This window comes from Somniosus microcephalus, chromosome 7 (genome assembly GCF_052327205.1).
Source record: "Somniosus microcephalus isolate GS21.2 chromosome 7, FLI_Smic_1.0, whole genome shotgun sequence".
Taxonomy (NCBI): Eukaryota; Metazoa; Chordata; class Chondrichthyes; order Squaliformes; family Somniosidae; genus Somniosus; species Somniosus microcephalus.
Window position 1 is genome coordinate 45255634 of NC_140993.1, and position 16314 is coordinate 45271947.

Genomic DNA, 16314 nt, shown 5'->3' on the forward strand with positions numbered 1-16314 from the left:
ACCATCTCCACCCCCACAATCTCTCCCCTGACCATCTTCACCCACGCGATCTCTCCCCCGACCATCTCCATCCCTGCGATCTCTCCCCTGACCATCTCCACCCCGCTATCTCTCCCCTGACCATCTCCACCCCCGGCGATCTCTCCCCTGACCATCTCCACCCACGCGATCTCTCCCCTGACCATCTCCACCCCCGGCGATCGCTCCCCTGACCATCTCCACCCCCGCGATCTCTCCCCTGTCCACCTCCACCCCCGCGAACTCTCCCAAACACCATCTCCACCCCCGCGATCTCTCCCCTGACCATCTCCACCACCGCGATCATTCCCTTGACCAGCTCCACCCCCACGATCTCTCCCGTGACCATCTCCACCCCCGCGATCTCTCCCCTGACAATCTCCACCCCCGCGATCTCTCCCCTGACCATCTCCACACCCGCGATCTCTCCCTATCACCATGTGCACCCCCGCGATCTATCACCTGACCATCTCCACCCCCGCGATCTCTCCCCTGAGCATCTCCACCCCTGCGATCACTCCCCTGACCATCTCCACCCCTGCAATCTCTCCTCCGACCATCTCCACCCCCGCGACCTCTCCGCCGACCATCTCCACACCCGCGATCTCTCCCCATCACTATCACCACCCCCGCGATCTCTCCCCTGACCATCTCCATCCGCGCGATCTCTCCCCGACCATCTCCACCCCCACAATCTCTCCCCTGACCATCTTCACCCACGCGATCTCTCCCCCGACCATCTCCATCCCTGCGATCTCTCCCCTGACAATCTCCACCCCGCTATCTCTCCCCTGACCATCTCCACCCCCGGCGATCTCTCCCCTGACCATCTCCACCCACGCGATCTCTCCCCTGACCATCTCCACCCCCGGCGATCTCTCCCCTGACCATCTCCACCCCCGCGATCTCTCCCCTGTCCACCTCCACCCCCGCGAACTCTCCCAAACACCACCTCCACCCCCGCGATCTCTCCCCTGACCATCTCCACCACCGCGATCATTCCCTTGACCAGCTCCACCCCCACGATCTCTCCCGTGACCATCTCCACCCCCGCGATCTCTCCCCTGACAATCTCCACCCCCGCGATCTCTCCCCTGACCATCTCCACACCCGCGATCTCTCCCTATCACCATGTGCACCCCCGCGATCTATCACCTGACCATCTCCACCCCCGCGATCTCTCCCCTGAGCATCTCCACCCCTGCGATCACTCCCCTGACCATCTCCACCCCTGCAATCTCTCCTCCGACCATCTCCACCCCCGCGACCTCTCCCCCGACCATCTCCACACCCGCGATCTCTCCCCATCACTATCACCACCCCCGCGATCTCTCCCCTGACCATTTCCATCCCCACGATCTCTCCCCGACCATCTCCACCCACACAATCTCTCCCCTGACCATCTTCATCCACGCGATCTCTCCCCTGACCATCTCCATCCCCGCGATCTCTCCCCTGAACATCTCCACCCTGCTATCTCTCCCCTGACCATCTCCACCCCCGGCGATCTCTCCCCTGACCATCTCCACCCCCGCAATCTCTCCCCTGTCCACCTCCACCCCCGCGAACTCTCCCAAACACCATCTCCACACCCGCGATCTCTCCCCTGACCATCTCCACCACCGCGATCACTCCCTTGACCAGCTCCACCCCCACGATCTCTCCCGTGACCATCTCCACCCCCGCGATCTCTCCCCTGACAATCTCCACCCCCGCGACCTCTCCCCCGACCATCTCCACACCCGCGATCTCTCCCCATCACTATCACCACCCCCGCAATCTCTCCCCTGACCATCTCCATCCCCGCGATCTCTCCCCGACCATCTCCACCCCCACGATCTCTCCCGTGACCATCTCCACCCCCGCGATCTCTCCCCTGACAATCTCCACCCCGCCATCTCTCCCCTGACCATCTCCACACCCGCGATCTCTCCCCATCACCATGTGCACCCCCGCGATCTATAACCTGACCATCTCCACCCCCGCGATCTCTCCCCTGAGCATCTCCACCCCTGCGATCACACCCCTGACCATCTCCACCCCTGCAATCTCTCCTCCGACCATCTCCACCCCCCGCGATCTCTCCCAATCACCATCTCCACCCCCGTTAATTCTCCGAATCACCAACTCCACACCCGCGATCTCTCCCCCGACCATCTCCACACCCGCGAACTCTCCCCCGACCATCTCCACCCCCGCGATCACTCCCCTGACCATCTCCACCCCCGCAATCTCTCCCCCGACAATCTCCACACCCGCTATCTCCCCCCTGACCATCTCCATCCCCGCGATCTCTCCCCGACCATCTCCACCCCCACGATCTCTCCCGTGACCATCTCCACCCCCGCGATCTCTCCCCTGACAATCTCCACCCCCGCCATCTCTCCCCTGACCATCTCCACATCCGCGATCTCTCCCCATCACCATGTGCACCCCCGCGATCTATAACCTGACCATCTCCACCCCCGCGATCTCTCCCCTGAGCATCTCCACCCCTGCGATCACTCCCCTGACCATCTCCACCCCTGCAATCTCTCCTCCGACCATCTCCACCCCCGCGACCTCTCCCCCGACCATCTCCACACCCGCGATCTCTCCCCATCACTATCACCACCCCCGCGATCTCTCCCCTGACCTTCTCCATCCCCGCGATCTCTCCCCGACCATCTCCACCCACACAATCTCTCCCCTGACCATCTTCACCCACGCGATCTCTCCCCCGACCATCTCCATCCCCGCGATCTCTCCCCTGACCATCTCCACCCCGCTATCTCTCCCCTGACCATCTCCACCCACGGCGATCTCTCCCCTGACCATCTCCACCCACGCGATCTCTCCCCTGACCATCTCCACCCCCGGCGATCTCTCCCCTGACCATCTCCACCCCCGCAATCTCTCCCCTGTCCACCTCCACCCCCGCGAACTCTCTCAAACACCATCTCCACACCCGCGATCTCTCCCCTGACCATCTCCACCACCGCGATCACTCCCTTGACCAGCTCCACCCCCACGATCTCTCCCGTGACCATCTCCACCCCCGCGATCTCTCCCCTGACAATCTCCACCCCCGCGATCTCGCCCCTGACCATCTCCACCCCCACGATCTCTCCCGTGACCATCTCCACCCCCGCGATCTCGCCCCTGACCATCTCCACACCCGCGATCTCTCCCCATCTCCATGTGCACCCCCGCGATCTCTCACCTGACCATCTCCACCCCTGCGATCTCTCCCCATCACCATCTCCACCCCAGTGATCTCTCCCAATCACCATCTCCACCCCCCGCAATCTCACCCCCAATAACCATCTCCACCCCCGCGATCTCTCCCCATCACCATCTCCACCCCTGCGATCTCTCCCCATCACCATGTCCACCCTCGCGATCTCTCACCTGACCATCTCCACCCCCGCGATCTCTCCCCATCACCATCTCCACCCCGGTGATCTCTCTCCTGACTATCTGCATCCCCGCGACCTCTCCCCCGACCATCTCAAACCCCGCGATCTCTCCCCCAACCATCTCCATCCCCGCGATCTCTCCCCATCACCATCTTCACACCCGCGATCTCTCCCAATCACCATCTCCACCCCCGCGATCTCTCCCCTGACAATCGACAATCTCCACCCCCGCGATCTCTCCCCTGACCATCTCCACCCCCGCGATCTCTCCCCATCACCATCTCCACCCCCGCGATCTCTCCCCCGACCATCTCCACCCCCACGAACTCTCCCAATCACCATCCCCACCCCCGCGATCTCTCCCCTGACTATCTCCACCCCCCGCGATCTCTCCCAATCACCATCTCCACCCCCGTTAATTCTCCGAATCACCATCTCCACACCCGCGATCTCTCCCCCGACCATCTCCACACCCGCGAACTCTCCCCCGACCATCTCCACCCCCGCGATCTCTCCCCCAACCATCTCCACCCCCACGAACTCTCCCAATCACCATCCCCACCCCCGCGATCTCTCCCCTGACTATCTCCACCCCCCGCGATCTCTCCCAATCACCATCTCCACCCCCGTTAATTCTCCGAATCACCATCTCCACACCCGCGTTCTCTCCCCCGACCATCTCCACACCCGCGAACTCTCCCCCGACCATCTCCACCCCCGCGATCACTCCCCTGACCATCTCCACCCCCGCAATCTCTCCCCCGACAATCTCCACACCCGCTATCTCCCCCCTGACCATCTCCATCCCCGCGATCTCTCCCCGACCATCTCCACCCCCACGATCTCTCCCGTGACCATCTCCACCCCCGCGATCTCTCCCCTGACCATCTTCAACCACGCGATCTCTCCCCCACCCATCTCCATCCCCGCGATCTCTCCCCTGACCATCTCAACCCCCGGCGATCTCTCCCCTGACCATCTCCACCCCCGGTGATCTCTCCTCTGACCATCTCCACCCCCGCGATCTCTCCCCTGACCATCTCCACCACCTCCATCTCTCCCTTGACCACCTCCACCCCGCGATCTCTCCCCTGACCATCTCCACCCCCGCGATCTCTCCCCTGACCATCTCCACCCCCGCGATCACTCCCCTGACCATCTCCACCCCGCCATCTCTCCCCTGACCATCTCTACACACGCGATTTCCCAATAACCATCTCCACCCCGCGATCTCCCAATAACCATCTCCACCCCCGCGATCTCTCCCCATCACCATGTCCACCCCCGCGACCTCTCACCTGACCATCTCCACACCCGCGATCTCTCCCGTGACCATCTCCACCCCCGCAATCTCTCCCCTGATCATCTCCACCCCAGCGATCTCTCCCCTGACCATCTCCACCCCCGCAATCTCTCCCCTGATCATCTCCACCCCAGCGATCTCTCCCCTGACCATCTCCACCCCTGCAATCTCTCCCCTGATCATCTCCACCCCAGCGATCTCTCCCCTGACCATCTCCAACCCCGCAATCTCTTCCCCGACCATCTCCACCCCCGCGATCACTCCCCTGACCATCTCCACCCCTGCAATCTCTCCTCCGACCATCTCCACCCCCGTGACCTCTCCCCCGACCATCTCCACACCCGCGATCTCGCCCCATCACTATCACCACCCCCGCAATCTCTCCCCTGACCATCTACATCCCCGCGAACTCTCCCAAACACCATCTCCACACCCGCGATCTCTCCCCTGACCATCTCCACCACCGCGATCACTCCCTTGACCAGCTCCACACCCACGATCTCTCCCGTGACCATCTCCACCCCCGCGATCTCTCCCCTGACAATCTCGACCCCCGCGATCTCGCCCCTGACCATCTCCACACCCGCGATCTCTCCCCATCACCATATGCACCCCCGCGATCTCTCACCTGACCATCTCCACCCCTGCGATCTCTCCCCATCACCATCTCCACCCCAGTGATCTCTCCCAATCACCATCTCCACCCCCCGCAATCTCACCCCCAATAACCATCTCCACCCCCGCGATCTCTCCCCATCACCATCTCCACCCCTGCGATCTCTCCCCATCACCATGTCCACCCTCGCGATCTCTCACCTGACTATCTCCACCGCCGCGATCTCTCCCCATCACCATCTCCACCCCGGTGATCTCTCTCCTGACTATCTGCATCCCCGCGACCTCTCCCCCGACCATCTCAACCCCCGCGATCTCTCCCCGGCAATCTCCACCCCCGCAATCTCTCCCCCGACCATCTCCACCCCGCGATCTCTCCCCGACAATCTCCACCCCCGCGATCTCTCCCCTGACCATCTTAACCCACGCGATCTCTCCCCCGACCATGCCCATCCCCGCGATCTCTCCCCTGACCAGCTACACCCCCGGCGATCTCTCCCCTGACCATCATCACCCACGCGATCTCACCCCTGACCTTCTCCACTCCCGGCAATCTCTCCCCTGACCATCTCCACACCCACGATCTCTCCCCTGACCACCTCCACCCCCGGGAACTCTCCCAATCAACATCTCCACCCCCGCGATCTCTCCCCTGACCATCTCCACCACCGCGATCTCTCCCCTGACTATCTCCACCCTCGCGATCTCCCCCCTGACCATCTCCACCCCCCGCGATCTCTCCCCTGACCATCTCCACACCCGCGATCTCCGAATAACCATCTCCACCCCCGCGATCTCTCCCCATTACCATCTCCACCCCGCGATCTCTTCCCATCACCATGTCCACCCCGCGACCTCTCACCTGACCATCTCCACACCCGCGATCTCTCCCGTGACCATCTCCACCCCAGCAATCTCTCCCCTGATCATCTCCACCCCAGCGATCTCTCCCCTGACCATCTCCAACCCCGCAATCTCTTCCCCGACCATCTCCACCCCCGCGATCTCTCCCCCGACCATCTCCACCCCCGCAATCTCTCCCCATCACCATCACCAACCCTGCGATCTCTCCCCTGACAAGCTCCACACCCGCGATCTCTCCCCTGACCATTTCCACACCCGCGATCTCCCAATAACCATCTCCACCCCCGCGATCTCTCCCCATCACCATCTCCACCCGCGCGATCTCTCCCCATCACCATGTCCACATCCGCGACCTCTCACCTGACCATCTCCACCCCTGCGATCTCTCCCGTGACCATCTCCACCCCTGCGATCTCTCCCGTGACCATCTCCACCCCTGCAATCTCTCCTCCGACCATCTCCACCCCCGCGACCTCTCCCCCGACCATCTCCACACCCGCGATCTCTCCCCATCACTATCACCACCCCCGCAATCTCTCCCCTAACCATCTCCATCCCCGCGATCTCTCCCCGACCATCTCCACCCCCACAATCTCTCCCCTGACCATCTTCACCCACGCGATCTCTCCCCCGACCATCTCCATCCCTGCGATCTCTCCCCTGACCATCTCCACCCCGCTATCTCTCCCCTGACCATCTCCACCCCCGGCGATCTCTCCCCTGACCATCTCCACCCACGCGATCTCTCCCCTGACCATCTCCACCCCCGGCGATCTCTCCCCTGACCATCTCCACCCCCGCGATCTCTCCCCTGTCCACCTCCACCCCCGCGAACTCTCCCAAACACCATCTCCACCCCCGCGATCTCTCCCCTGACCATCTCCACCACCGCGATCATTCCCTTGACCAGCTCCACCCCCACGATCTCTCCCGTGACCATCTCCACCCCCGCAATCTCTCCCCTGACAATCTCCACCCCCGCGATCTCTCCCCTGACCATCTCCACACCCGCGATCTCTCCCTATCACCATGTGCACCCCCGCGATCTATCACCTGACCATCTCCACCCCCGCGATCTCTCCCCTGAGCATCTCCACCCCTGCGATCACTCCCCTGACCATCTCCACCCCTGCAATCTCTCCTCCGACCATCTCCACCCCCGCGACCTCTCCCCCGACCATCTCCACACCCGCGATCTCTCCCCATCACTATCACCACCCCCGCGATCTCTCCCCTGACCATCTCCATCCCCGCGATCTCTCCCCGACCATCTCCACCCACACAATCTCTCCCCTGACCATCTTCATCCACGCGATCTCTCCCCCGACCATCTCCATCCCCGCGATCTCTCCCCTGACCATCTCCACCCTGCTATCTCTCCCCTGACCATCTCCACCCCCGGCGATCTCTCCCCTGACTATCTCCACCCCCGCAATCTCTCCCCTGTCCACCTCCACCCCCGCGAACTCTCCCAAACACCATCTCCACACCCGCGATCTCTCCCCTGACCATCTCCACCACCGCGATCACTCCCTTGACCAGCTCCACCCCCACGATCTCTCCCGTGACCATCTCCACCCCCGCGATCTCTCCCCTGACAATCTCCACCCCCGCGACCTCTCCCCCGACCATCTCCACACCCGCGATCTCTCCCCATCACTATCACCACCCCCGCAATCTCTCCCCTGACCATCTCCATCCCCGCGATCTCTCCCCGACCATCTCCACCCCCACGATCTCTCCCGTGACCATCTCCACCCCCGCGATCTCTCCCCTGACAATCTCCACCCCCGCCATCTCTCCCCTGACCATCTCCACACCCGCGATCTCTCCCCATCACCATGTGCACCCCCGCGATCTATAACCTGACCATCTCCACCCCCGCGATCTCTCCCCTGAGCATCTCCACCCCTGCGATCACTCCCCTGACCATCTCCACCCCTGCAATCTCTCCTCCGACCATCTCCACCCCCGCGACGTCTCCCCCGACCATCTCCACATCCGCGATCTCTCCCCATCACTATCACCACCCCCGCGATCTCTCCCCTGACCATCTCCATCCCCGCGATCTCTCCCCGACCATCTCCACCCACACAATCTCTCCCCTGACCATCTTCACCCACGCGATCTCTCCCCCGACCATCTCCATCCCCGCGATCTCTCCCCTGACCATCTCCACCCCGCTATCTCTCCCCTGACCATCTCCACCCCCGGCGATCTCTCCCCTGACCATCTCCACCCACGCGATCTCTCCCCTGACCATCTCCACCCCCGGCGATCTCTCCCCTGACCATCTCCACCCCCGCAATCTCTCCCCTGTCCACCTCCACCCCCGCGAACTCTCTCAAACACCATCTCCACACCCGCGATCTCTCCCCTGACCATCTCCACCACCGCGATCACTCCCTTGACCAGCTCCACCCCCACGATCTCTCCCGTGACCATCTCCACCCCCGCGATCTCTCCCCTGACAATCTCCACCCCCGCGATCTCGCCACTGACCATCTCCACCCCCACGATCTCTCCCGTGACCATCTCCACCCCCGCGATCTCGCCCCTGACCATCTCCACACCCGCGATCTCTCCCCATCTCCATGTGCACCCCCGCGATCTCTCACCTGACCATCTCCACCCCTGCGATCTCTCCCCATCACCATCTCCACCCCAGTGATCTCTCCCAATCACCATCTCCACCCCCCGCAATCTCACCCCCAATAACCATCTCCACCCCCGCGATCTCTCCCCATCACCATCTCCACCCCTGCGATCTCTCCCCATCACCATGTCCACCCTCGCGATCTCTCACCTGACCATCTCCACCCCCGCGATCTCTCCCCATCACCATCTCCACCCCGGTGATCTCTCTCCTGACTATCTGCATCCCCGCGACCTCTCCCCCGACCATCTCAAACCCCGCGATCTCTCCCCAACCATCTCCATCCCCGCGATCTCTCCCCATCACCATCTTCACACCCGCGATCTCTCCCAATCACCATCTCCACCCCCGCGATCTCTCCCCTGACAATCGACAATCTCCACCCCCGCGATCTCTCCCCTGACCATCTCCACCCCCGCGATCTCTCCCCATCACCATCTCCACCCCCGCGATCTCTCCCCCGACCATCTCCACCCCCACGAACTCTCCCAATCACCATCCCCACCCCCGCGATCTCTCCCCTGACTATCTCCACCCCCCGCGATCTCTCCCAATCACCATCTCCACCCCCGTTAATTCTCCGAATCACCATCTCCACACCCGCGATCTCTCCCCCGACCATCTCCACACCCGCGAACTCTCCCTCGACCATCTCCACCCCCGCGATCTCTCCCCCGACCATCTCCACCCCCACGAACTCTCCCAATCACCATCCCCACCCCCGCGATCTCTCACCTGACAATCTCCACCCCCCGCGATCTCTCCCAATCACCATCTCCACCCCCGTTAATTCTCCGAATCACCATCTCCACACCCGCGATCTCTCCCCCGACCATCTCCACACCCGCGAACTCTCCCCCGACCATCTCCACCCCCGCGATCACTCCCCTGACCATCTCCACCCCCGCAATCTCTCCCCCGACAATCTCCACACCCGCTATCTCCCCCCTGACCATCTTCAACCACGCGATCTCTCCCCCACCCATCTCCATCCCCGCGATCTCTCCCCTGACCATCTCAACCCCCGGCGATCTCTCCCCTGACCATCTCCACCCCCGGTGATCTCTCCTCTGACCATCTCCACCCCCGCGATCTCTCCCCTGACCATCTCCACCACCTCCATCTCTCCCTTGACCATCTCCACCCCGCGATCTCTCCCCTGACCATCTCCACCCCCGCGATCCCTCCCATGACCATCTCCACCCCCGCGATCACTCCCCTGACCATCTCCACCCCGCCATCTCTCCCCTGACCATCTCTACACACGCGATTTCCCAATAACCATCTCCACCCCGCGATCGCCCAATAACCATCTCCACCCCCGCGATCTCTCCCCATCACCATCTCCACCCCCGCGATCTCTCCCCATCACCATGTCCACCCCCGCGACCTCTCACCTGACCATCTCCACCCCCGCGATCTCTCCCCCGACTATCTCCACCCCCGCGATCTCTCCCCTGACCGTCTCCACCCCCGCGATCACTCCCCTGACCATCTCCACCCCCGCAATCTCTCCCCCGACCATCTCCACCCCCACGATCTCTCCCCCGACCATCTCCACGCCCGCGATCACTCCCCATCCCCATAACCACCCCTGCGATCTCTCCCCTGACCATCTCCACCCCCGCGATCTCTCCCCGACCATCTCCATCCCCGCGATCTCTCCCTTGACTATCTCCACCCCGCTATCTCTCCCCTGACCATCTCCACCCCTGACGATCTCTCCCCTGACCATCTCCACCCATGTGATCTCTCCCCTGACCATCTCCACCCCCGGCAATCTCTCCCCTGACCATCTCCACCCCCGCGATCTCTCCCCTGACCACCTCCACACCCGCGAACTCTCCCAATCAACATCTCCACCCCCGCGATCTCTCCCCTGACCATCTCCACTACCGCGATCTCTCCCTTGACCGCCTCCACCCCCGCGATCTCTCCCCTGACCATCTCCACCCCGGGATCTCGCCCCTGACCATCTCCACACCCGTGATCTCTCCCCTGACCATGTCAACCCCCGGCGATCTCTCCCCTGACCATCTCCACCCCGCGATCTCTCCCCTGACCACCTCCACCCCCGCGAACTCTCCCAATCACCATCTCCACCCCCGCGATCTCTCCCCTGGCCATCTCCACTACCGCGATCTCTCCCCTGACCATCTCCACCCCCGCGATCTCTCCCCTGACCATCTCCACACCCGCGATCTCTCCCCATCACCATGTCCACCCCCATGATCTCTCACCTGACCATCTCCACCCCCGCGATCTCTCCCCATCACCATCTCCACCCCGGTGATCTCTCCCAATCACCATCTCCACACCCCGCAATCTCACCCCCAATAACCATCTCCATCCCCGCGATCTCTCCCCATCACCATCTCCACCCCGGTGATCTCTCTCCTGACTATCTGCATCCCCGCGACCTCTCCCCCAACCATCGCCATCCCCGCGATCTCTCCCAATCAGCATCTCCACACCCTCGATCTCTCCCAATTACCATCTCCAACCCCCGCGATCTCTCCCCATCACCATCTTCACACCCGCGATCTCTCCCCATCACCATCTCCACCCCCGCGATCTCTCCCCTGACAATCTCCACCCCCGCGCTCTCTCCCCTGACCAGCTCCACCCCCGCGATCTATCCCCATCACAATCTCCACCCCCGCGATCTCTCCCCCGACCATCTCCACCCCCACGAACTCTCCCAATCACCATCCCAACCCCCGTGATCTCTCCCCTGACTATCTCCACCCCCCGCGATCTCTCCCAATCACCATTTCCACCCCCGTGAATTCTCCCAATCACCATCTCCACACCCGCGATGTCTCCCCCGACCATCTCCACACCCGCGATCTCTCCCCCGCCCATCTCCACCCCCGCGATCTCTCCCCTGACCATCTCCACCCCCGAGATCACTCCCCTGACCATCTCCACCCCCGCAATCGCTCCCCCGACAATCTCCACCCCCGCGATCTCTCACCTGACCATCTTCAACCACGCGATTTCTCCCCCGACTATCTCCATCCCCGCGATCTCTCCCCTAACCATCTCCGCCCCCGCGATCTCTCCCCTGACCATCTTCAACCATGCGATTTCTCCCCCGACCATCTCCATCCCCGCGATCTCTCCCCTGCCCATCTCCACCCCCGGCGATCTCTCCCCTGACCATCTCCACCCACGCGATCTCTCCCCTGACCATCTCCACCACCGGCTATCTCTCCCCTGACCATCACCACCCCCGCGATCTCTCCCCTGACCATCACCACCAATGCCATCTCTCCCTTGACCACCTCCACCCCCGCGATCACTCCCCTGACTATCTCCACCCCGCAATCTCTCCCCCGACCATCTCCACCCCCGCGATCTCTCCCCCGACCATCTCCACGCCCGCGATCACTCCCCATCCCCATCACCATCCCTGCGATCTCTCCCCTGACCATCTCCACCACCGCGATCTCTCCCCGACCATCTCCATCCCCGCGATCTCTCCCTTGACCATCTTCACCCTCGCGATCTCTCCCCCGACCATCTCCATCACCGCGATCTCTCCCCTGACTATCTCCACCCCGCTATCTCTCCCCTGACCATCTCCACCCCTGGCGATCTCTCCCCTGACCATCTCCACCCACGTGATCTCTCCCCTGACCATCTCCACCCCCGGCAATCTCTCCCCTGACCATCTCCACCCCCGCGATCTCTCCCCTGACCACCTCCACACCCGCGGACTCTCCCAATCAACATCTCCACCCCCGCGATCTCTCCCCTGACCATCTCCACTACCGCGATCTCTCCCTTGACCGCCTTCACCCCCGCGATCTCTCCCCTGACCATCTCCACCCCGCGATCTCTCCCCTGACCATCTCCACCCCCGCGATCTCTCCCCTGACCATCTCCACACCCGCGATCTCTCCCCATCACCATGTCCACCCCCGTGATCTCTCACCTGACCATCTCCACCCCCGCGATCTCTCCCCATCACCATCTCCACCCCGGTGATCTCTCCCAATCACCATCTCCACCCCCCGCAATCTCACCCCCAATAACCATCTCCACCCCCGCGATCTCTCCCCATCACCATCTCCACCCCCGCGATCTCTCCCCATCACCATCTCCACCCCTGTGATCTCTTTCCTGACTATCTCCATCCGCGCGACCGCTCCCCCGACCATCTCCACCCCTGCGATCTCCCTCTTCACTATCTCCATCCCCGCGACCTCTCCCCCGACCATCTCCACCCCCGCGATCTCTCCCCCTACCATCTCCATCCCCGCAAACTCTCCCAATCACCATGGCCACCCCTGCGATCTCTCCCAATCACCATCTCCAACCCCCGCGATCTCTCCCCATCACTATCTCCACTCCCCGCGATCTCTCCCCGACCATCTCTATCCCGCGATCTCTCCCCATCACCATCTTCACACCTGCAATCTCTCCCCATCACCATCTCCACCCCCGCGATCTCTCCCCCGACCATTTCTACCCCCGTGATCTCTCCCCTGACCATCTCCACCCCGCAATCTCTCCTCGACCATCTCCACCCCATGATCTCTCCCCTGACTGTTTTGTTTTCTTTTTGGGTTCAATAAAGACTCATTTCTGAAAGAGAATGTTGTTTAATCTAAAGTCTTGTTCAAGACTTTCTACAGCTTTTTACAGAACACACTATGCTGTGATGCATCTAGAATGAAACTGAAAGTAAAACTCCTCTGGACTGCTTGTCTCTCACATGACCTCTGCTGGTCAGGCACAAGTAATCAAAAACACAGACAAATATGCTGTAAGGCATAAGTAATCAAACACAGACAAATATCATCACTATCTGCTGATATTATTACATCTCCCTTTCTTAAAACAAAAGTATTTTACTTTTAACTAACAACATTTAATGAACTTACATTATCATTATCATGATCAAGGTTTTTTACCCTTGCTTTGTGTGTTCACATGAAATATGTCAACACACTACAACTTGAAGAAAGAATAAGATAACATTACTTCCTTCTTTAACAATAGTCCTTAAATTTGCTCAATGAGTCTCTCAGGAGGCTTCACGTGTCTTGAGGATTTTCTGATTGATTGTCCTTGAATCTGAGTTGTTGCCTCAGATGATTGGTTCTCAGCTGTGTGATCAGGTTGTTCACCAGTATCAGTCTCTTGACCTGCTGTGGCTGGTCCCATGAGGAGATCTCGACGATTTCTTCTCAGAACAGCACCCTCATCTGTCTGAATGGTGTACGATCTTGGTTGAACTTCACTCAGGACAGTTCCCTTCTGAGTCCATGTGTTTGTTTTGTCTTTCAACCTTACTTGGTCACCAGTGTGGAGTTCAGGTAGGTTTTGTGTTCCTCTGTCATAGTAGTACTTTTGCTTTTCTTTCTGTTGCTCTTTGAACTTCCTCACTTTCTCCCCCTCTTTTGTTTTCAGGAGGTTCTCCGGGATGGGTAGGTTTGCCCTTAGCCAATGTCCCATCAGGAGTTGGGCTGGTGACATACCACACTCGAGCAGCGTTGTGCGGTATACAAGCATGCTCTGGTCGAAGTCAGTTCCACTGTCTTTTGCCTTGTACTTCAGTCTTTTCACTGTGTTTGCGGGCTCTCCTGGGTCAACAGCTCTGGACAACGTGTCTGCTGTATACATCAGCTTACCCGGTGTGTACGCAACATTCAGTTCATCATAGACTGTCTCTCTTTCACTTTCCACAACGAGGACTCTCTTGACCAGGTTCAGTCTCTCACAGGCTTTTAAACCTAGTATGGCTTGCACATCCTTTGGCACCACGATTAATGCTAGCGTGTGCTCTCTGTCCTTGTGTGTTACTTTGACAATGCATTTTCCTTTCACTGGTATATCAGTACCTGAGTATCCGGTCACTTTCACTTGTATTCCATGTAACTTTGGTCTGGGTCTAATTCTCTTAAAATCGGTCTCTGATATCACATTAACTTGTGCTCCAGTATCCAATTTAAATGGTATGTGTATGTCATTCACTTTTAGTGTCAACATCCAGTCTCTTTCTTTTTTGTTTTCAGACACAACATCTACATTGAATTCCTCTATCTCGCTTTCATCTACTGTATGGACCTTGCTTTGTTGCGCTTGGTTCTTACAGCAACGGGCATAATGGTTGTTTTTGTTGCATCTATTGCATGTTTTACCATATGCTGGACACTTTCTTGGTGGATGCTGTGTACCGCATCGACTACATGACTTCCGATTGTCCCTTTCATTTTCGTTTGCTGGCCACGTCTCTTTATTCACATTGGCGCTCTCTTTGTTCAACGGTTTGTATCCGTTCTTTCTCACTGCATCCACGTTGCAGCTACTGTCACTGAACAGCTCCTTTGCCTGCAACTTCACAGTCTCTGTAACCCTACACAGTGCTATGGCTTTTCCCAGGTCTAGATCTTGCTCTCTTAGCAGTCTTTCCCTTAGACCATTATCTGGAATACCACACACCAGTCTGTCTTTTATCAGCGAGTCTGTGAGTCCCCCAAATTCACACGATTTGCTCCGGTTTCTCAGTTCAGTCACATACTGATCAATAGTCTCGCCGATTTTCTGTACACATGTGAAAAATTTGTGCCTCTCAAAGGTCACGTTGCATTTAGGTATGCAGTAGGCCTCAAACTGTTCCATTATTTTATCTAGCTTCATTTTGTCTCCATCAACAGCGAATGTGAAGTTATTATACACCTCCAGCGCTTCATCACCCACGACATGCAAGAACAGTGACGATTTCTGTTTATTACTTTTCTTGTCAGCTCCGATTGCTGCTAAATACAACTCTAAACGTTGTTTGAACCTTCTCCAATTTTCAGCCACATTACCTGTTAATTGAAGCGTCGCCAGTGGGTGTAAACCTTCCATTTTTCACTTCGTTAGCTATTCTCTAATGGTAAGCAACGATGTTCTCTTCTGGCTTGCTAATATGTGGAGAGCTGATTTTGCTTACTTGCCACAACTGCTTTCACTGTCCCATCAAGTTGCTAACTTCAGATTTTTTCTCTTTCAGCCACTTCTGACATCATGTTTTGTTTTCTTTTTGGGTTCAATAAAGACTCATTTCTGAAAGAGAATGTTGTTTAATCTAAAGTCTTGATCAAGACTTTCTACAGCTTTTTACAGAACACACTATGCTGTGATGCATCTAGAATGAAACTGAAAGTAAAACTCCTCTGGACTGCTTGTCTCTCACATGACCTCTGCTGGTCAGGCACAAGTAATCAAAAACACAGACAAATATGCTGTAAGGCATAAGTAATCAAACACAGACAAATATCATCACTATTTGCTGATATCATTACACTGACCATCTCCACCCCCGTGATCTCACCCCTGATCACCATCTCCACCCTCCACGATCTCTCCCCCAATCACCATCTCCCCCCCCATGATCTCTCCCCCTGATCACCATCTCCACCCCCGCGGTCTCGCCCCTGACCATCTCCACCACCCACAGTCTC